The sequence below is a fragment of the Balaenoptera physalus genome, assembly GCF_965194825.1.
Source record: "Balaenoptera physalus genome assembly, chromosome: X".
Classification (NCBI taxonomy): domain Eukaryota; kingdom Metazoa; phylum Chordata; class Mammalia; order Artiodactyla; family Balaenopteridae; genus Balaenoptera; species Balaenoptera physalus.
In genome coordinates, this window is record NC_138903.1 from 120764552 (window position 1) to 120788250 (window position 23699).

At 40.7% G+C, this 23699-nt stretch overlaps 1 protein-coding gene across 5 annotated transcripts in view; it reads right to left on the reverse strand.

The window, feature by feature from the left end:
• FGF13 (fibroblast growth factor 13) overlaps positions 1 to 23699 on the reverse strand; it is a 528165-nt gene that overhangs the window by 326709 nt on the left and 177757 nt on the right. The window lies entirely within an intron of this gene.

Consider the following 23699-nt stretch of genomic DNA (forward strand, 5'->3'; position numbering starts at 1 on the left):
TATATTTTCTATCTCTACAGATTTGCCTATTCTGCGCATTTCATATAAATGGAATCATACAAATTTTTTAATGAATCATACAAAATTTTTAATGTAACTGTGAAATGTAGCAATTTTAGCTTCTTATAAAGAAGGAAATAGGGACTCAGAGAAATTAAATAATTTGCCCATGGTCACACAAGTAGAAAGTGTCAAGCCAGGAAACAAACCAAGGTATGCCTGGATCTAAAGGCATATCTTTATCTTTCCATTTTATACCTTCTAGAAGACCTGGTTCTAGCCCTGCCTTAGCCATTATTTTGCTTCATGAAATGGAATGATTCAACACATACTTTGGAATTTGACAGGAAAGGCTTGCTGATGATTTGTCTGTAGGTATTCAGAGACAGAGAGCTCCTAGCTTGAGGAACAGGGACGAAGAAGGTTCTATTTACTGAAATGGGTAAAAAGTGGAGAGAAAGGTATGTCAAGACAGACACATTAAGTAAAGAGCCAAACTAACAAAACCAAATATTCACATTCTGAAGATCTCCAGAGTGTAACAGACATAGACTAAAACATGGTGAAGAAGAGAGAAAGGATAATAGAGATGAAGAGCAGAACGAGCTTATGCATCACAGGCATTTCCAAGGAAAAACCAGAAGAACTGGAAGACAACAATGGTTAAAAACATAACTGAAGATAAACCTTCCTAAGCTGAAGAAAAAGCTGAATATATTGATAAAATGGGTTTCTCAAGTTCCAGGCAAAACCAGTGAAAAGAGATCCACACTTGGATAAATATGGTGTATGTCTTATGTAAGTAAAATCCCACAAGAATCCAGTCTAGAAAAAAAGAGGTCAATTACAAAACAACTATCAGTGTGGCCTTCTCTGGGGATGTATGGGTTTCTTCCTTCCAATATTTAGTACTGCAGAATCTTTCTAGGAAAAACTAACACCTTAAGGGTCCAAAAGTTGTGGAATAAAAGGACAAGCAACCATTGTTACCATCCTTGAAAACTACAATATGATGTTTAAGCCGTAGAGGCACTACAGGGTAATGGAAAAACCATCAAACTAGATGCCCAAAGATCTGCTGGTGGTGTGGACATATGAAATCACTTAACTTCTTTAAGCCTTGGTTCCTTCCTATTTAATATCAGGATAATTTTAATACCTTCTCATAGCTTTGTAAGAAGGATAAAACATGATGGTTTTTACTTACTTAGAATTACAAGTTCACCAGTAGAATCAGCCTAATGGTTTTCACTTTCCTTTCTTAAACTGGTTCTGCAATGTCTTCCCCTTCTCAGGAGAGATTTGTCATTGAGACAGCATGACCCACGGAGACATAAACATTCCCTTTTTCCTTTTCTCAATGTGGCAACAACACAGCTACAAGCATCTCTCTTTTGCCCAGGGAGTAGCAAATCTCTTGACAATCTAGGTGCTCCAAAATTTGGTCCCATCTTCTTTAGTGAATCATATCACCCCCTCTCTCCAGAGTGAAGCGATTGGTCTTCCTTTACATTACTGATGCCTCTCTATCTTCCTTCACCTCTTCTGTATTACGGGGCCTGCTTCATGCCTGCCTTACTACCTTCATTAGATGGAGCTGACTTAGCATTGAGGAAGAGAGCAATGTTAAGCTTAAATTCCACCTTTTGTATTTTTCCCCCAAGGACTGCAACCATCATTGAAATTCTACAATTCAAATTTTCTAAACTATGGTATAAATAATGTGATTGATATTCAAGTCATATTCTTTCATTTCTGTACTTCACGATTTGGTTCTGTTCTATTTGCTATTTTAGGTATATTTGAGTGTATCCCCAAATCCATTTTAATTCCCTTGGTGGTTAGGAGTATGGCAATACGACGCCCATAAAGAGCTTATAATAACATGATAAAATGTTTATGGTAAAATGAAATTAAAACAAATCAAGATATAATACTGCATTTTATATATGATCTCAACTAGAAAAAATAGAGAGAGAGATGAATGGAAAACTATGTTAAAACGTTGGCAGTGATTATGGCTGGGTGATGGGATTGTGGTTAAAATGCATACATAGGTAAAAGAAATCAATAGTACTTGTAATTCCCATAACGACCAGGTATTGCTTTTATAAGTTAAAAAAATTAAGATATACTTCAGGAGGTTAAATATTTAGGCATCCATCTCCTAAATATTAGAATACTTCTAAAAGGTAAGTACTTATTTAAGGTTTTATTAATTTTATTAGAATTAAAGAGGTTTATTATATAATGATTACATATAAAATATATCAAATACACATCAAATATATCAATATAACCTAAAAAATAAGTGACACGGATTTCCCTGGCAGTCCAGTGGTTAAGACTTTGCCTTCCAGTGCAAGGGGTATGGGTTTGATCCCTGGTCAGGGAGCTAAGATCCCGCATGCCTCACGGCCAAATAACCAAGACATAAAACAGAAGCAATATTGTAACAAATTCAATAAAGACTTTAAAAATGGTCCACATCAAAAAAAGAAAAATCTTTTTTAAAAAAAGTGACATAAAATTGGCATACTTGGAAGGAAAAGTCAATAAATCCACAATTATAGCAGAAGAGTTTTAACTAACATCTCTCAGAAAGTGACAAATCAATCAGGCAAAAAATTAATACAGTCATAGGAGATTCGAACTACATAATTAACAAGCTTGCTCTAATTGAACCGTATAGAGCCCTGCACTCAATGATTAGAGAATACACATTCCTTTCAAGCACACGCAGGACATTAAGGAAATCTGATCACATATTAGCCATAAAGTAACTCTTAAAAATTCCAAAGAAATGCTTTAAAAAAAGAACACAAGCTCCTTTCAAAAGCCCAAGATCCAAAAACAAATGATAACAGAGGAGGAGGGAGGGAGAGAGCCCTTCTAGGCTGTGTGTTTGGAAACTGAAGTAGCAATCTAAATAATTCATACGTCAAAGAAAATATTGTAATGGGATTTAAAATATGTTGAACAGAGTAAGCATGGTATATACTTAAAAGGTGAATACTTTAAAAAAAAAAAAAAAGAGCCGCCGTATTAACTTTGCATTCCATTGATCTGGATGATTGAGAACTGATTGTGTCAGGAGACACCAGTGACTGGTCTCTTTCATCTATGTTAGCTTTCCCGCCTTGTATTCCTCCAAATACCAAAGAGGACCCTGTGATAAAGTTTCTTTAGAAAATATCACTTGGAATGTTTGAAGATTAATTGAGACATAGTGGAGATAACTGATGAAGAAGACGGGAGATTTCCAAGGCAGGGATGAGACAGGAGCAAAAGGAGGAATAGGAAGAAGAACAATGAATTAGTCTTGGTACGAAAGGAAAGAAAAATGATGGATGTGGAAAAAAGACAGAAAACACCTAACAAGTTATATAAAAAGGATAATGACCAAACTTTGGTTACATGGCAACCCTGGGTTCTGAAGTCATTTCTTAACACAGTGTACTTAAAGTCTACTTTCCATATAATTTTTGCTGCATTCTTTTTTGGAGCACACAATACACAACCATTTGAAAAATGATTGTCCTAAATCTAGCTAAAGTTTAAACTCATCACATTCCAAAATTTCCCCTTTTGTCTGCCTCTACTCTGTCAAGTACCTCTTCTCTTTCTTTATATACTCTTTATCCAAACCAGTTCTTATCATTTCCTTCCCTGTCGTCGTTTTGTATAAATCGTTGATTGTATGAGCATTTGTAATTCATCCACTGCTGACGGTGACTTTCTAGTGGAAGTGAAACATATCCGACCACAATCAACCACCCAAGGTTATCTCTACCAAGACCAGCAACCCAAAGATGCTACTTGATCAGGGAGAACAATTCCCACGCCAGCCACATGAGGGAGCATCTGCAATGGTCTTAGAAGGCACATACATGTGGAACATATATGAAAATCACCAAAACAAGCAAGCTTGGACTTCCTTCCTTCGAAATAAATGGCACAGCTTCTAATGGAACACCTGCCAAGCTCTCCAGTGACAGTGCTTATCAGTTCTAAGTCAGGCATTATTCCAAGCACTTCAAATGTATTAAATCATTCTCTCTTCACAAAACCCACATGAGATTGCCATTATAATCACCCTCATTCTACAGATGAAGAAACAGGGGCATGGATTAACAATATACATAGACTAGAGCATAAAAGCAAATTATTCTGGAATCAAAATAAAGGATTGGTGTATTACCTATAATAACTTTCTAAAGCCCTCTGGCCTAAATCAGGAATCATCAATCTTTCTCTACAGAAGGCCAGACAGTAAATATTTTAGGCATGGTGGGGGCCATATAGTCTTTGTTGCGACCACCCAACTCACCCATAGTATGAGCACGAAAAGAGCCATGGGCAATACAGAAACAAATAAGTGTGGCCATACTCCAAATCTTACTAATGGACAATGAAATTTAAATTTCATATAATTTTCACATATCAGAGAACATCATTCTTCTTTATACGTCTTTCAATCATTTAAAAATGTAAAAAGCGGGACTTCCCTGGTGGCAGAGTGGTTAAGAATCCGCCTGCCAATGCAGGGGACACGGGTTTGAGCCCTGGTCCGGGAAGATCCCACATGCCGTGGAGCAACTAAGCCCGTGCGCCACAACTACTGAGCCTGCTCTCTAGAGCCTGTGAGCCACAACTACTGAGCCCGTGAGCCACAACTACTGAAGCCCGTGCACCTAGAGCCCGTGCTCCGCAACAAGAGAAGCCACCGCAATGAGAAGCCCACGCACCACAATGAAGAGTAGCCCCCGCTCGCCGCAACTAAAGAAAGCCTGCGCACAGCAACAAAGACCCAACACAGCCATAAATAAATAAATACATAAATTTATTAAAAAATAATGTAAAAAGCATTCTTAGCTTATGGGAATTGTTCTCCCTGATCAAGTAGCATGTTTGAGCCATATAAAAACAGGAGGCAGGTTGGATTTGGCCCGTCGGCTGGAATTTGTTAACCCTTGGTCTAAATCAGTAACACATCTGATAACAAATCCACTGCACCATAATCACAAGGATAAATTAGATTTCAAGTGTAAATTGTAAGAAAAAAGGCATAAAGGAACCTCAACAGGAAGACAGGGAGAAAGAGAAAGAAAGAAGAAGATGGGGGGAGGGAGAGGGAAGAAGGAAGGAGGGAGGAGAGAAACCACTTTGACAGTTATATTTCTAAGCCATTATATTTCTAAGACTGTATTTAAGTAACCATGAATGTGTGCAAGATTAATTTCTTCTCAAGGATGTTCATACCTACATGATTTATAATTACAGAAAAACGAACAAAACCCAGATAAATAGCCTGAGGAGAGGAGTTAAATAAATACAGTAAATCAATGGAATAATACTACGTTGAACGCCATTTTGTCAGAGTATCGATGGCATCTGATCATAAGGAACTCTGAAGAGTTTCTAAATGTTTACACTGATTTTAAACATTTGGGGCTTAGGAACATGAAGAAAAAAATATTTTGTTTTCCCTGATGGGCTCATTCTCCTGTCCATGGTGACATCAGTGAACCCACAGAAGAACGTCATACAGCCATACCACTAAGCAGCAGGAAAGCAGTACTTAGTGAAATCCAAACATAGTGCCCCAAACATCATTTTGGTGAGAAGTTTCTCTAGAAGCCATTTTTTTTTCTTTCTTTCTTTTTTTTTTTTCTTTTTTCTTTTGGCAGCTCCGTGCGGCTTGCAGGATCTTAGTTCCTGGACCAGGGATTGAACCCCGCCTGCCTCTCCACTCCCCCCCACCGCAGTGAAGGCCCAGAGTCCTAACCACTGGACTGCCAGGGGATTCCCTGGAGGCCATTTTTTAAAGACTGTTGCAAAGTAAATAATTTGAATATTACATTCACTTTATAATCTTATGGGGATATTTTTAGGTCACAGAATATCCAAAAACTGGGCGGGAAAAAGGCCAGATCAATCCCGTCAAAAGCTTTCCCAAATTATTAATGACACATTCCCAGTCAATTCCATTGACGCTTCACACCAGGAAACTCACAGCACTGAATACCTGCCTTACAGACTCCTTGAAATAAGGCAGAGGCACAAATAAATGAACAAAAGGTATTAAATGCAACCAGGAGATAGAGTATTAAAGAACGAATAGTGTCCTCAAGATACCACTGGTCAAAGATAAAGCTGTATTGAAGCAAATTGTCAGCCTGATATGAAATATTGACAAAGTACTAAGCCCTGAAATTTGGGATCCTTATCTAACCTCAAGCTTTGGACTCCAAGACCTCTCACCCATGACTCACTTCTCTACAACTCACAGGGCTGCAAAGAAGTGCCATAAACCTTCTCATTGGCCTCACGCACCAACCTGAGGCTAGAAAATGTCAATGATTCTTCCATCCCATACCCGTCATCCTTGGTCATTAACCAAAATGTAAGCCCCTTCCTCATCTACAGTCTCATTCTCGCCCCCCTGTGCTGCCCTTGCCCATAAACCTTCCCATGTGTGCTCTGATTCCTCAAGACCACGGAAGAAGAAGCTTGACAGAATGCTCCTCCAACTCCTACCTTTACTGGAACCTAAGTATCTTCTGTTGACACTGCCTTCCCAGCAGGCTTTCAAGTGAAGACCGGTTACTCTTCCACTTACTCTTCATATCTCACAAAATAGGAATATTGGAGATCTGGCCCTGTTATTTACTAACCCGACACCATGTTCATCATTCCTGAATTCTCATATAAAAATCTCTGGTCTCGGGGCTTCCCTGGTGGCGCAGTGGTTGAGAGTCTGCCTGCCAATGCAGGGGACACGGGTTCGAGCCCTGGTCTGGGAAGATCCCACATGCCGCGGAGCAACTAGGCCCGTGAGCCACAACTACTGAGCCTGCGCGTCTGGAGCCTGTGCTCCGCAACAAGAGAGGCCGCGATAGTGAGAGGCCCATGCACCATGATGAAGAGTGGCCCCCACTTGCCGCAACTAGAGAAAGCCCTCGCACAGAAACGAAGACCCAACACAGCCATAAATAAATAAATAAATAAATAAATAAATAAAAATCTCTGGTCTCTTGAAATGCTTGCCTCTTAGCTATCTACCTCTCTGTGCCGCCTAATAACTCTTCACGTTCATGACCTACTCAGAACGATTTTAGTTCATGGATTATCACCTCCTTCTCTACCCCAAGTCCTGACATCATCCTCGAGAGACCTGCATTTCCTTCGCGTCTACCAGACTTCTGTCTTCACTTCCATCCCTACCCTGCCTGGATCGGACGGTTACAAATCCAAGCTACTTGCCCTCCAGCCCCCTCAGATTCTTTCCACCACTGTCCTTCGGCCACCACCCCAAATTCCAATATTACAATCTACCCTTACAGATTCACCCAGCAAGAGAAAGTCATGCAAACCGGGCAGTTTAGCAACATTACAAACTCATGATCTCCAACCTTTGCTAGAGTCTCAGCAACAACCCTTTATACTTTTATTCAGTCCATAATCTATTCTCCTCAATGACCATGTTAATTAAGCCTTCACTACCTTGCTCAAAAGTCCCTGCCCCTTCCAATTTCAATCTTTGGCTTGCCCCCGTTTCACTAACACAATTGAGGCTTTCAGCTATATTCTCCTTAACTTTCTCCATCTCCACCATAAATATTTACAAATCACATCCTTCCTGATTTTCTTCCCTCAAGAATGAGGACTGGAAGGTCCCCCATCCAGTTCAAGGGCAATCCTTCACCCTGTGCCTTGGTCCACATCCCCTCCTGTCATCTCTTGGACACTGGCCCTCAGGTCACCTCCTAGATCTCAAACCATTCTCTCCATGAAGGCCCTTTCCTTTCAAACTATAGTTATGCTAGAGTCTTTTCATGGCTTAAAATTTTTAAAAAATACCCTCCTGTAAGGATGTGTCCCCAAGAAGCCACTCCCTTCTCCCCTCCCTGCCGCATCAAAACCATTAGAAGTACCAAACTACTCACTAACGGTCTTCCTTTCCTTCACTTCCTACTGACGCCTCATTCATCTGCGCCTTGACCTTCCCACTTCATAGAAGGGGCTCTTGGGAAGGTCAGCATTGACCTCCCAAATGCAAAAGCCTGGGGCTCTTTGCAGGCTTTATCTTTCTGGAAGTCTCTTGTACATCACACAGTGTTGAAACACTTGCTCCATCTTTAAATTTCCTCCTTTTTTGGCGTCCACGACAACGCATTCTGGTTCTGCTTGCACCTATCTGACTCATGGCCTCCTTGTAACGTCTGCCACAGGATTCAGGACTGGCCCTGACATGTGTAGACTCAATGGTACTCACTGGATTCCAATTCCTATTGCCCCAACTTCCCAGCCCTCACACCACTTCACCAGTGACATGTCCTTGTTATAACTGTCAGTGCGAGGTGAGATTTTTAGCAATGATATATATCTTTTAAAAGATGATGGCCTTATCATCATGTCACATTACGTGATATAATTTTATTTATAAAAACGTTAACATATTTACCCCTAAAGCAAGGAGAGCCATAGCGGGGGTTAGCAGAAAGGGTCTTGGTTTAATCATTTAAAAATGAGAATAGGAACATTACCCTCAAAATCTTATGACGATTAAATGAGATAAAGGGGCTGGAGAGACCAGAACCATGCCCGGTACACAGCAAGTCAAATGATACACGTTTGCTGAATCCAAATCTAAAGTCATTGAGTGTCCTTGGCCATTAAACAATTGGTCAGTTGCAAAAACTCATAGTTAGTCAAGACAAGTAAAGCATCAGCCCAACAAATTGTCTGGTATACTCAGATCAAGGCCAGAGATTAGTATCCCCTGGCATATGTACCCAAGCATGCACATGACGACATGGCAGTCCACCGTCTCTGGTGGGAGGCCCAGGGGTGGCCTCCATTCCTCTCTCCATGATTCCTGCCAGCAGTATGATGAGAACCAGTAGCACCAAAGAGTTGGGAGAGCTGGAGCCTGAGCTCCCGTGGCTGGCAGGCAAGGCATGCACGGGACACATGTGCTGCTGTTCCAACCAGCGGGCCGTCAACATTCTCCTCCCCCAGCTGTGATCCGGCGCACCTTAGCACACCCCTTTATAAAGGTATCAAACACCAACATCAAGAAAACCAGTGGCAGACGGACTGGAATTTGATTTTTGTAAGCAGTCATTCTGGCATGAGAGCTTCACGCGCCGCCCCCGACCCCCTCAAGATTAATGAGGTCACCATGGGAGTTTGTGAATAGACACAGGAGGTGAAACTGCCACATTTCTTTAGCTCCTCTTTTTTCGCTGTCAAGTGAAATTACCTAGTGTGGCTTTGGTAGGGCCCAAGGCAGTCACAAATTTAGCACACATTACACATATCCATTGCATCTCTTCTACCATATGCCCCTTATTCAAAGTGGCATTTGATTGTATTGGGAAAATATTTGTTCTTATGTAAGCTTCCTTAGACCTTATAAAATGTACTGTCACTACAATCTAACGGATACAGAGATGTTCACAGAATGTGATACTGATCTTTTGTATTTCGAGAGTGGCATTAATTTATAACATTTTCCCATAATAGCATACAGCTTTTTTTTACATTTTCCTAAAAATATGTTTAAAAACTTCCCTACGTAGTCAATACACAATATGATGTAGGATACTTTTAGTCCAAAGGAATACAGCATGTCACATATTATCTTCCATGAGTCCTAAAGACATATTTGTAAGTCTTTAAGTGTCTCAAGCCATTCATCTGCCTAAATATAATCTCATTCACACTTTGTGGTTTGCTGCATGGATTCAGTTTACATCCAGAGGAACACAATGATGATGACATTTAAAACACAGGAAGCCAATTAACATCTGTGCTTCTTTTGTTCAAACTACAGACAGGTTTATTTCAAGTCAAGTTTTCACGCAATACTGACAAGCCATAAAGAGAGATACATCTTTAAACATGCTAAACAAAAGGCCAAGGGCCTTTTGTACCCTTTCTTTAATGTCACTGTAAATAAAGAGGCTGAAAAAAGCAGGCAGACAAGGAGTGAAAGGACAATGCAGGACTCAAAGAGGAAGAACTAAGGAACCAACATGCCTCTATTCTTCCAGGCCAGTCATTTCATCTCCAATTTTTGGAACAACAGCAGGAAGTGTCACAACACAGTACATGCAGATACATTTTCTCCGCAAATTGACTTGTTTCTACATGCTTTCAAAAGAATGGACAAAAGGCAGACAATAACCATCACACAGAACCCCTCCACCCAGAGGTCATGGGTCTCTCCAATTTTATTTGACTAGAGGTGAGCGAGTTAATACACATACTGCCACCCAAATACATCATGCAAAGCTGAGATCACAGTGTATACAGAGCAATTTTTATCTGCATTATCCTATAGTTTCCACATCACTAAATAGCGTTACAAACATAATTTTTAATATGTATATATAAAACACCATTATATGGATACACCAAGTTAAAAATAGGGTTTTAAAAAAACAATTGTATTCAATTTACTTTTTTTTAATTTTATTTTATTTTTCTATACAGCAGGTTATTAATCATCCATTTTATACACATCAGTGTATACATGTCAATCCCAATCTCCCAATTCATCACACCGCCACCACCACCCCTCCGCCACTTCGCCCCCTTAGTGCCATACGTTTGTTCTCTACATCTGTGTCTCAATTTCTGCCCTGCAAACCGGTTCATCTGTACCATTTTTCTAGGTTCCACATATATGCGTCAATATGCGATATTTGTTTTTCTCTTTCTGACTTACTTCACTATGTATGACAGTCTCTAGGTACATCCACGTCTCTACAAAGGACCCAATTTCGTTCCTTTTTATGGCTGAGTAATATTCCACTGTATATATATGTACCACTACTTCTTTATAGATTCAACTGTCAATGGGCATTTAGGTTGCTTCCATGACCTGGCTATTGTAAACAGTGCTGCAATGAACATTCGGGTGCATGTGTCTTTTTGAATTATGGTTTTCTCTGGGTATATGCCCAGTAGTGGGGTTGCTGGGTCATATGGTAATTCTCTTTTTAGTTTTTTAAGGAACCTCCATACTGTTCTCCATAGGGACTGTATCAATTTACATTCCCACCAACAGTGCAAGAGAGTTCCCTTTTCTCCACACCCTCTCCAGCATTTGTTGTTGGTAGATTTTCTCATGATGCCCATTCTAACTGGTGTGAGGTGATACCTCATTCTAGTTTTGATTTGCGTTACTCAAATAATTAGTGATGTTGAGCAGCTTTTCATGTGCTTCTTGGCCACCTGTATGTCTTCTTTGGAGAAATGTCTATTTAGGCCTTCTGCCCATTTTTGGATTGGGTCGTTTGCTTTTTTGATATTGAACTGCGTGGGCTATTTATATATTTTAGAGATTAAATCCTTTGTCCGTTGATTTGTTTGCAAATACTTTCTCCCATTCTGAGGGCTGTCTTTTTGTCTTGTTTATGGTTTCCTTTGCTGTGCAAAAGCTTTTAAGTTTCATTAGGTCCCATTTGTTTATTTTTGGTTTTATTTCCATTACTCGAGGAGGTGGATCAAAAAAGATCTTGCTGTGATTTATGTCAAAGAGTGTTCTTCCTATGGTTTCCTCTAAGAGTTTTATAGTGTCCGGTCTTACATTTAAGTCTCTAATCCATTTTGAGTTTATTTTTGTGTATGGTGTCAGGGAGTGTTCTAATTTCATTCTTTGACATGTAGCTGTCCAGTTTTCCCAGCACCACTTATTGAAGAGACTGTCTTTTCTCCATTGTATATCCTTGCCTCCTTTGTCATAGATTAGTTGACCATAGGTGCGTGGGTTCATCTCTGGGCTTTCTATTCTGTTCCATTGATCTATATTTCTGTTTTTGTGCCAATACCATATTGTCTTGATGACTGTAGCTTTGTAGTATGGTGTGAAGTCAGGGAGTCTGATTCCTACAGCTCCGTTTTTTTCCCTCAAGACTGTTTTGGCTATTCGGGGTCTTTTGCGTCTCCATACAAATTTTAAGAGTTTTTGTTCTAGTTCTGTAAAAAATGCCACGGGTAATTTGATAGGGATTGCACTGAATCTGTAGATTGCTTTGGGGAGTGTAGTCATTTTCACAATGTTGATTCTTCCAATCCAAGAACAGGGTATATCTCTCCATCTGTTTGTATCATCTTTAATTTCTTTCACCAGTGTCTTATTGTTTTCTGCATACAGGTCATTTGTCTCCCTAGGTAGATTTATTCCTAGGTATTTTATTCTTTTTGTTGCAACGGTAAATGGGAGTGTTTCCTTAATTTCTCTTTCAGATTTTTCATCATTAGTGTATAGGAATGCAAGAGGTTTCTGTGCATTAATTTTGTATCCTGCAACTTTACCAAATTCATTGATTAGCTCTAGTAGTTTTCTGGTGGCGTCTTTAGGATTCTCTATGTATAGTATCATATCATCTGCAAACAGTGACCGTTTTACTTCCTCTTCTCCAATTTGTATTCCTTTTATTTCTTTTTCTTCTCTGACTGCTGTGGCTAGGAATTGCAAAACTATGTTGAATAATGGTGGTGAGAGTGGACATACTTGTCTTGTTCCTGATCTTAGAGGAAATGCTTTCAGTTTTTCACCATTGAGAATGATGTTTGCTGTGGGTTTGTCGTATATGGCCTTTATTATGTTGAGGTAGGTTCCCTCTATGCCCACTTTCTGGAGAGTTTTTATCATAAATGGGTGTGGAATTTTGCCAAAAGCTTTTTCTGCATCTATTGAGATGATCATATGGTTTTTAATTCTTCAGTCTGTTAATATGGTGTATCACACTGACTGATTTGTGTATATTGAAGACTCCTTGCATCCCTGGGATAAATCCCACTTGATCATGGTGTATGATCCTTTTAATGTGTTGTTGGATTCTGTTTGCTAGTATTTTGTTGAGGATTTTTGCATCTATATTCATCAGTCATATTGGTCTGTAATTTTCTTTTTGTAGTATCTTTCTCTGGTTTTGGTATCGGGGTGATGGTGGCCTCATAGAATGAGTTTGGGAGTGTTCCTTCCTCTGCAATTTTTTGGAAGAGTTTGAGAAGGATGGGTGTTAGCTCTTCTCTAAATGTTTGATAGAATTCACCTGTGAAGCCATCTGGTCCTGGACTTTTGTTTGTTGGAAGATTTTTAAAAACAGTTTCAATTTCATTACTTGTGATTTGTCTGTTCATAGTTTCTATTTCTTCCTGGTTCAGTCTTGGAAGGCTATACCATTCTAAGAATGTGTCCATTTCTTCCAGGTTGTCCATTTTATTGGCATAGAGTTGCTTGTAGTAGTCTCTTAGGATGCTTTGTATTTCTGTGGTGTCTGTTGTAACTTCTCCTTTTTCATTTCTAATTTTATTGATTTGAGTCCTCTCCCTCTGTTTCTTGATGAGTCTGGCTAATGGTTTATCAATTTTGTTTATCTTCTCAAAGAACCACCTTTTAATTTTATTGATCCTTACTATTGTTTCTTTGTTTCTATTTCATTTATTTCTGCTCTGATCTTTAAGACTTCTTTCCTTCTGCTAACTTTGGGTTTTGTTTGTTCTTCTTACTCTAGTTCCTTTAGGTGTAAGGTTAGATTGTTTATTTGAGATTTTTCTTGTTTCTTGAGGTAGGCTTGTATTGCTATAAACTTCCCTCTTAGAACTGCTTTTGCTGCATCCCATAGGTTTTGGATCATCATGTTTTCATTGCCATTTGTCTCTAGGTATTTTTTGATTTCCTCTTTGATTTCTTCAGTGATCTCTTGGTTATTTAGTAATCTATTGTTTAGCCTCCATGTGTTTGTGCTTTTTACGTTTTTTTCCCTATAACTGATTTCTAATCTCATAGTGTTGTGGTCAGAAAAGATGCTTGATATGATTTCAATTTTCTTAAATTTACTGAGGCTTGATTTGTGACCCAAGATGTGATCTATCCTGGAGAATGTTCCGTGCGCACTTGAGAAGAACGTGTAATCTGAGGTTTTTGGATGGAATGTCCTATAAATATCAATTAAATGTATCTGGTCTATTGTCTCATTTAAAGCTTATGTTTCCTTATTAATTTTCTGTTTGGATGATCTGTCCATTGGTGTAATTGAGATGTTAAAGTCCCCCACTATTATTGTGTTACTATCAATTTCCTCTTTTACATCTGTTAGCAGTTGCCTTATGTATTGAGGTGCTCCTATGTTGGGTGCACATATATTTCTAATTGTTATATCTTCTTCTTGGATTGATCCCTTGGTCATTATGTAGTGTCCTTCCTTGTCTCTTGTAACATTCTTTATTTTAAAGTCTATTTTATCTGATATGAGTATTACTACTCCAGCCTTCTTTTGATTTCCATTTGCATGGAATATCTTTTTCCATCCCCTCACTTTCAGTCTGAATGTGTCCCTAGGTCTGAACTGGATCTCTTGCAGACAGCATATATATGGGTCTTGTTTTTGTATCCATTCAGCCATTCTGTATCTTTTGGTGGGAGCATTTAATCCATTTACATTTAAGGTAATTATTGATATGTATGTTCCTATTATCATTTTCTTAATTGTTTTGGGTTTGTTTTTGTAGGTTCTTTTCTTCTCTTGTGTTTCCCACTTAGAGAACTTCCTTTTGCATTTGTTGTAGAGCTGGTTTGCTGGTGCTGAATTCTCTTAGCTTTTGCTTGTCTGTAAAGCTTTTGATTTCTCCATCAAATCTGAATGAGATCCTTTCTGGGTAGAGTAATCTTGGTTGTAGGTTCTTCCCTTTCATCACTTTAAGTATATCATGCCACTCCCTTCTGGCTTGTAGAGTTTCTGCTGAGAAATCAGCTGTTTACCTTATGGGAGTTCCCTTGTATGTTATTTGTCGTTTTTCCCTTGTTGCTTTCAATAATTTTTCTTTGTATTTAATTTTTGCCAATTTGATTACTATGTGTCTCAGCATGTTTCTCCTGGGTTTATCCTGTATGGGACTCTCTGCACTTCCTGGACTTGGGTGGCTATTTCCTTTCCCATATTAGGGAAGTTTTCGACTATAATCTCTTCAAATATTTTCTCTGGTCCTTTCTCTCTCTCTTCTCCGTCTGGGACCCCTATAACAGGAATGTTGTTGTGTTTAATGTTGTCCCAGAGGTCTCTTAGGTTGTCTTCATTTCTTTTGATTCTTTTTTCTTTAGTCTGTTCCGCAGCAGTGAATTCCATCATTCTGTCTTCCAGGTCACTTATCTGTTCTTCTGCTTCAGTTATTCTGCTATTGATTCCTTCTAGTGTATTTTTCATTTCAGTTATTGTATTGTTCATCTCTGTTTGTTTGTTCTTTAATTCTTCTAGATCTTTGTTAAAGATTTCTTGCATCTTCTCGATGTTTGCCTCCATTCTTTTTCCAAGGTCCTGGATCATCTTCACTATCATTATTCTGAATTCTTTTTCTGGAAGGTTGCCTATCTCCACTTCATTTAGTTGTTTTTCTGGGGTTTTATCTTGTTCCTTCATCTGGTACATAGCCCTCCGCCTTTTCATCTTGTCTAACTTTCTGTGAATGTGGTTTTTGTTCCATAGGCTGCAGGATTGTAGTTCTTCTTGCTTCTGCTGTCTGCCCTCTGGTGGATGAGGCTATCTAAGAGGCTTGTGCAATTTTCCTGATGGGAGTGGGAGGGACTGGTGGTGAGTAGAGGTCTACTTTTTTCTTTTTTTAAAGGAACTTTTTTTTTTTTTGGCTGCGTTGGGTCTTCGTTGCTGCGCGCCAGCTTTCTCTAGTTGTGGCGAGCGGGGGCTACACTTCGTTGTGGTGCGCAGGCTTCTCATTGCGGTGGCTTCTCTTGTTGCGGAGCACGGTCTCTAGGCGTGCGGGATCCGTAATTGTGGCACGTGGGCTCAGTAGTTGTGGCTTGTGGGCTCTAGAGCACAGGCTCAGTAGTTGTGGCACTCAGGCTTAGTTGTCCGCGGCATGTGGAATCTTCCCAGACCGGGGATCAAACCCATGTCCCCTGCGTTAGCAGGTGGATTCTTAACCACTGCACCACCAGGGAAGTCCCTTCAATTTACTTTTCATTTGGCTAGGGAGATTGGAAGCTTTGCAGTGGTGAAAGCAGTCACATAAACAAATATAGTGATCCTTGACTTTTTTTTTTCTTTTGCAATTGTGCGGAATGCCTTGGGAATCACTGGCATTGTGGCAAAAGAGCAATCAGACACCTGTGCTATGAGAAAGATGAAGACCAAATGATCATGGCCGAAATCTCTTGTCGTTCCATCTCTCAGTATAGGTCCCGAGAAGGTCCATGCTATGTTTAGGTGAAAGCTGAAGTAAACGTGTGTGTGTGTGTGTGTGTGTGTGTGTGTGTGTGTGTGTGTGTGTGTGTGTGTGTGTGTGTGCGCGCATGCGTGCGTGAGTGTGTGTGTGTTGCCCGGAGGAAGGATTGACCATGGAGTATGATCAAAGAAGTTCTACTTTAACCTGTTTTATATACATCAGGCTCATGGATAGCATTTTTTGAGTAAAAGAAGGTTCTGCTGCCAGACACATAAGTGCAAACATACACACACACACGCACACACATATACACCCACACATACATACACACATATACACATACATAATATATCAATAAAATAAAAATGTGAAAAGCACTGGTGCAGGAGAAAGAACACAGTATTGGAGCCTGTGGGCTGGGTTCACATCCTAGGTCAATCATGTTAGCAGCTATATGACCTTAATGAAATCATTTTTTCTTTCCAAGTCTGAAATTTCCTGGTTTGTAAAGTGGAGACAAAATATCCACCTCATAGGATTATTATATGCATTAATGAATAATATGCAAGAAAACACATACCCAAGCACTAGGTACCTAGTGCATAGTTGGTACTTAATATACATTAGCTGAGGCTGAATTTACCTGCTTAGTGGTCCCAGAATAGATGAAATTAGAAGGACATCATCATGAAGTCAACTTGTCAGATTCAGTCTACATATAATACTGCACGTAATCTTAAATACTATCAAGCAATTAGCTCAGTGGTTTAGACAAGGGCTGGGCAAACTTTGTCTGCAAAGGTCAGATAGTAAATATTTCTGGCTTTGCACGCCATACCATCTGTCACAACTATTCAACTGTGCCATCGTAGTGAAAGAGCAGCAATAGACTATATGTAAACAAATGGGCAAGGTCCAATAAAACTTTACTTAAAAAAAAAATAGTTAGTGGTGTGCCTTCAGGCTCTACTTTGCCAACCCTGGTTTTGACAAGCGCATAAGGCAAGCCTGGCAAGGAATTTGGGGAAACAAGAGTACAGAATCCTCAATAGAACTTGTCTTACAAATAAGAAAGAAGGGATGAACCTGGATACCAAGGAGTCCGGTGGGAGAGATAGAAGTTGTATTCTTGCCCCAGTGGTCTTAACCCAATAATAAGTGATATTCTAGATGAGGGTTAAGGCTCATCAACTTGAGTCAATGGCAACCAACGTGGGCCCTCTCACTAGGAAGCCACAGGTCCTCCAACAATCCTACCAGATACTCTGCTGGCAGCTACATGCAATTCACCAATGTTTGTGTCTGCCCACCCCCGTGTGTGACTTAGGCATCCTTTTCGGTTATGCATCACTATTAAAAAAAAAAAACACACCCAAACTAGTGGCTCCAATCAACAATTTACTACATTATTTCACAGTTCTGTGGATTAACTGGGCTAACTTAAGAGTACTTACTTGGGGTCTTTCTGGCAGCTACAGTCAGACGGAGGCTGATGTCCTCCAAAGTTTCACCTGGGCTGGATGCCCAAGATGGCTTTTTCACTCACGTGTCTGGCACCTCAGCCGGGACAGCTGGAGCAGATGGGCGCTGGTCAGACATCGCTCTCTCTCTGTCCACGTGGACTCACTATCTGAGCTCCCTCCAGCATGAGGAACTAGAGTAGTTGGATTTCTTACCTGGTACCTAGCTTCTCCCAGAATGAGCATTGAAAGAGACTCAGACCAGTGTGGCCCCAAGGCTTCTTATGATCTAGTCTAGAGAGTCATCAGTGTCACTTCCACCAAATTCTAACGGGCAAAGGCCATCCCAGGTTCAAAGGGAGGGCCTACATACAAGGAAGCATTGTTCATCTGGATGCCATCTTTGGAAACTAGGTGCCACAGGCATGTCAAAAGTTAACCATTTTGAAGATCAAGTTTCTGGAACTGTTCTTGGCTGACTTATTTAAATGTCTAAAATCAAATCAGATCACAAACTCTAAGCTTACTCGATCTCCTCATAAATGTGTGTTTCCCTAGACTATTTGGCTACAGAGTACAACGTGTCAGAAGTTTTGGTCAAAGTCTCCTCACCTTCCTAAGGGGCACGCAGAGCCACTTTACAATAAAGATGTAAAATGTCTTCAAAGAAGCTGAAGATAGCTTAAAGACATTTTTAAAAGCTGACCTTTGAGGTGAAAAGCAATCACTGCTCAAGATTCTAGTCACAAAGCCTGTTTGAGGGTAAATCCAAAGCAAGAGGATAACAGTTCCTAGATTATTCAACAAAAATAGCGGAAAAGATAAACCAGAATCACAAGAGATCTTACAGAACACCTAATTCAATTTCCCACACAAGGAAGGTGCCCTTTCCGCAACAAGTTTTAGGGAACTGATCTTCGACCAACTACTCTATTCCATCAAAAAATGATTTGCATGCATTATTTCATTAACTCCTCACAACACCCCTATGAGGTCATTATAAAGAAGGCAGTAGCACTATTCCCATTTTACAGATAAGGAAACTGAAGCTCAGATAAGTTAAGTGATTTGCCCAAGGAAACATGTAGGAATTGGCAACAATAGGATCTAAAGCCCAGTCTGGCTGCTGTCAAGTCCAGCGCTTTCTTCCACTATGCCACCCTGCCCGTCTGGCCAGCCAGCATCTGTACATGTGAAGTAATCAACCATTCTCTCATGAAATGGCCTGTTCCAATACTGGGCAGTTCTAATGATCAGGGGAAAATGTTTCCTTAGTGAACATTTACCCCAACAGTTTGTGTGGTCCATCAAGAGACGCCTTTCCTGCAGGGATTCTTAGTCTCAGAGGGCATGGCTGGGTTTCAGTGGGACCATAATTCCTTGAAAGAATATGTAAGTTGTACCGTTTACAAGCATTTTTCATGGCAGTGGGTCTACAACTTTGATCAGATTCTCAAAAAAGATGACACAAAAAAATTTAGGAGCAACCAATCTATAAAGAAAGCAGAGCTGTGTCCAATGGGAGCTGATGAGTTGTCTAGTCATAAAGACCCTGGTCTTCACAAGTTCCCATTCCACTTGGAGAGACAGAAAATGCAGCTGTGCAACCACAGCAGGTATAAAAAATACAATTCACAATCAGTAGGTCCCTACCCTTGTATGGATATGTAACAGAGCTGAGCAAATGCTTCCCCCACAAATTATTTTGGCCATAAAATCATTTCTTTAAATGAAATCTCATGCTGATGTCAAATACAGGTTGCAGATAAAAAGAGAACGTCTCTGGTCAAAGGAACGAAAGGTTCCCCACAGCCTTGTCCGTTCACAGTCTTTCTTTAGCACCCATCTCCCACCAACTTCCTCCCTCTGAAGCCCTGGATACCCCTACAGAGTGTACTATAGGGTCTTTGGAGAAGAGTTTGAAAACCAAGTGTAGCTCTGAGGGTGGTCTCTGAGAGCCCATTTCCTTCTATACTCTCCTGTAGCCTTAGGTCTCTGTATTGTACCTAATTACCAAATGAGCTTGCCATGTGTTCCTAGCTAGGTTACACCAGAAGTTGAGAGTGAATGGCATAAAAGACATTCCAAGAAGGAAAGAGAAGAAGAACCCTCAGAGCCACAGACAAAGGAGGACCTGGCTTAGACATCGGGAGACATAGGTAGGAAGGAAGGCATCAGCCAAGCTGCCGAGGAGCCTAAGGAGTTTTGATACATTGGCAGCAGCAAGTGGGAGCTCATATCTGCACTTTGCCGCTCACCGCTTCCTGCTCTCCTGGGGTCTGAATGACAGAGGAGCCATGACAACGGGGATGGATGGATGTTTCTTTACTCGTTTCTCTACCACCTTCCTGGCTTCACTCAATAACCTTGCAGTCTCAGGAGGGAGATCGCACACATTTCAAAGAACAGAGGAGGACTTCAATGGACTTTCTGTTCTTTTTTGAAATTTTGTGAAGCCAAGGAAGAATCGGGCTTATTTGTCAGCTCTCCTTCCCCGGCCTGGTGAAATAATTAGAAGACCAGAGTCAGAGTATCTGATTATACTCGAAAAGAAATGTGGTTGATATTCAGGGGCTAATTTGGAGAGATCTGTGGGCCTTCGTTTTCCCCTCAGCTCTGCAGGGAAACTTTCAGTCTGCATATGGATTACATCAAAGCAGAGCAAAACTGGAGTTTCTGGCAGTTATTGCTTTATTAAACAAATCAATTTTATTTGGAAAGGTAAGTTACATGACATTCTTTTTTCTGTATCTTTTTTGAAGAAAGGTACTGTGTAAATAAGTAATGTTAATAATAACAATAAAAGTGTTTAAATTCATGCACAAACTTTGAGAAAGAAAGGGGAAAAAAAGCCAGAACATTCAGACTTATTCATTCCAATGGGGGTATATCTTTCTTGGACATTTGAATTTAACAAATCTTTATCAATCACCTACTAGGTATGAGACAACTTTCACCAGAGGTCATGAGGCTTACATTACTGTCCCATTTTAGAGACGAGGAAATCAAGGCTAAGAGTGATCAACCAACTTGCCCAAAGGAACACTGTTAGGTAACAGAAAGCTAAGAAATTTCGCTTCCAAAGAACCCTCCAATACACACACCTGCTTTCTCACAGGGAAATACACGAAATCTTATTGGCAAAAAAAGTCACGTAAATGCACATTTCATGACACCCACTCCTGTGCTTCTACCCACAACTGTCATATTTCAGGCACCATCTACTTCATGACCAAATGACTGCAGCACAGGGTAAAGCCCCAGAAGCCCCTTCGAGTTGTGGAAATAGTCAGTCATCTTGGAAACAGTCAAGCTCCCAACTGATATGACCTTTTCTTGCATGGAGCAAGTGTTAACTAAAAGTGAAAGTTAGTTTTGGAAGAGCTGATTTCTCTCCATTGCTGCATGTCTTATTATCCCTCACATAATGTCTCAAGAGCAGGGGAGAGGAATGTCCAGCTACAGAGTCCACATGCTGTCTGAGCATTGTCTTCTCTCCCTGAACGATTATGACTGTCCTGCTCCAAAAATCACTCCTCTCAGCATTATCAACATTTACCAAGTGCCTTCCAAACAAGGAAATACACACATTATAATCACAATAGCAAATTCCACATACTGAGTACTTACTCTGTGCTAGCCACTGTGGTAAGTGCTAGAAATTCAGTGACAAAGACAGTATCCTGGAGCCTACATTCTAGGAGGGGAGACAGAGGTTAATCGGGTGATCACCATTCAGTAGGAGAAATAGCCCAACAGGAAAAGAAGCTCCAGCAGGGAAACAAGTCTGGACACTCAGGGAGAATTTCCAGTAGGAAGAAACATCTAAGTTGAAACATGGAAAGAATGAGGGCAGTTAGCTAGGTGAATGGGGAAAGGAGGGGGAGAATATGATCCTGACAGAGGGAACAGTACGTGTGAAGGACCAGGAGCAAGAGAATGTTCTAGAAACTGAAAAAAGTACATTATGACTAAAGTTGGCAGTGCAGGGGGCAGTGGGGGGAGGGAGATGGTTTGAGAGCTGAAGAGGTAAACAGGGGCCCATTCTCAGAAGGTCTTGTAGGCCATGGTGTCTGGAGTACACTGAGAAGGCACTAAAGCCAATGGCTTATTCTTCGGTCGCCATGATTCACAGGTGGCAAATGTGGAATTTCAAGTGCCTTGAATACTGGGCTGATTTTTCATAAATACTTGCTTTGTTGATTTTTCTACTCCTTCTATTTATTCTGCTTAATGTAAAGCCCTCTGAGGACAGATTGGTTTTCTGAAAAAAATCAATGTTTTTCTCATGTTGTGCATGTGTGGCGGGGTGGAATTAAACATTAGTTCTGGGACTTCCCTGGTGGCGCAGTGGTTAAGAATCCGCCTGCCAATGCATGGGACATGGGTTCAAGCCCTGGTCCGGGAAGATCCCACATGCCGCGGAGCAACTACGCCCGAGTGCCACAGCTACTGAGCCTGCACTCTAGAGCCTGTGAGCCACAACTACTGAGCCCGCGTGCCACAACTACTGAAGCCCACGCACCTAGAGCCCGTGCTCTGCAACGAGAAGCCACCACAATGAGAAGCCTGGGCACCGCAACGAAGAGTTGCCCCCGCTCGCCATAACTAGAGAAAGCACGCGCACAGCAACAAAGACCCAAAGCAGCCAAAAATAAATAAAATTTTTTAAAAATTATTTCTTAAATTTATTTGTTTCAATGTTTTAAAGATTGGTAACATTCCTCTTCAGTTATAAAGTAAAAGATGTATGGGCATGTTTTTATAATACCATCACCAAGGACAACGTATGCTATTGTCTCTGCATCAAGAATGGCCAGTGCAGTGCCATTTGTGGTATCTATTGCGTGAAAATATCCCATGGCAGTGAAGAGACCCATTATAAACACTGTATGGCACTGGTCTGTCTTTCCATCATCTCGCCACCTACCAATCCATCTTTTGCCTCATTCTGAAGATCATTCAAAACAGCCCCAATAAATACACAATGGCAATGTGATTTTTTAAAATTAATTAATTAATTCGGTTGCGCCAGGTCTCAGTTGCGGCATGTGGGCTCTTAGTTGCGGCATGCATGTGGGATCTAGTTCCCTGACCAGGGATCGAACCCAGATCCCCTGCATTGGGAGCATGGAGTCTTATCCACTGCACCACCAGGGAAGTCCTGGCAATGTGTGATTTTTAAAAATAGGTAAAGAAATTGAGGAAGGGTAAATCAAAATGTGTCACTAAGATCAAGTGTAGATCAGAATTGCACTCAGAACTACACATCATGAAGTCCTATTTAGATGTCAGAAAACGACCCAAACTAGGGACTTCCCTGGCGGTCCAGTGGTTAACACTCCGTGCTTCCATTGCAGAGGGTGTGGGTTCAATTCCTGGTCGGGGAACTAAGATCCCATATGCTACGCAGTGCGGCTAAAAAGAAAAACAAAATTTTTTTTAAAGAAACGACCCAAACTAGATTCTAAGCTTTCCAGTGGCCAAAGCAATTAGACCCAATCAGTTGTAACAGTGATCCTCAACGTTGTCTGCTCAATCACTAGAGGGAGGGAGCAGGGCTTTGGGGAAATTATCCTCACCCTAGAAAAATTAACTTCCTGAGAGTGGGGATATTTCTAATATGCAGCTATGGTTGTGTTCTTCAGTGGATGTGACCATTGAATAACAAAATTCCAAATGTCCATAAATTAGAAAACACATTAGTTGCTCATAAGAAACACAGCTTTTCCTGGCAATGAGGATGTAGAGAACAGCGTCCCTCCCGTGGGTTCTTCTAAAGGGTATAGAATGGGATATGGTGGACAGTTCTTAACAAAACCATCCCTCCCATCAACACGATGACAGGCTTCTGACGAAGAGCTCCAGTAGAGCCCTCCATGGGCGATCCAGCGCCAAGTGCTGAGGTGCAACTGAAAGAAGCTGAGCTTAGGAGGTCTGAGGTGCATTTCAGGGACACAGTTCTCTGATACACTCATTTCATTCAGAAAGAGCATTTCCAGAGGAGCAGACAGAAAAAATATAGTTTCTTCACCCACTACC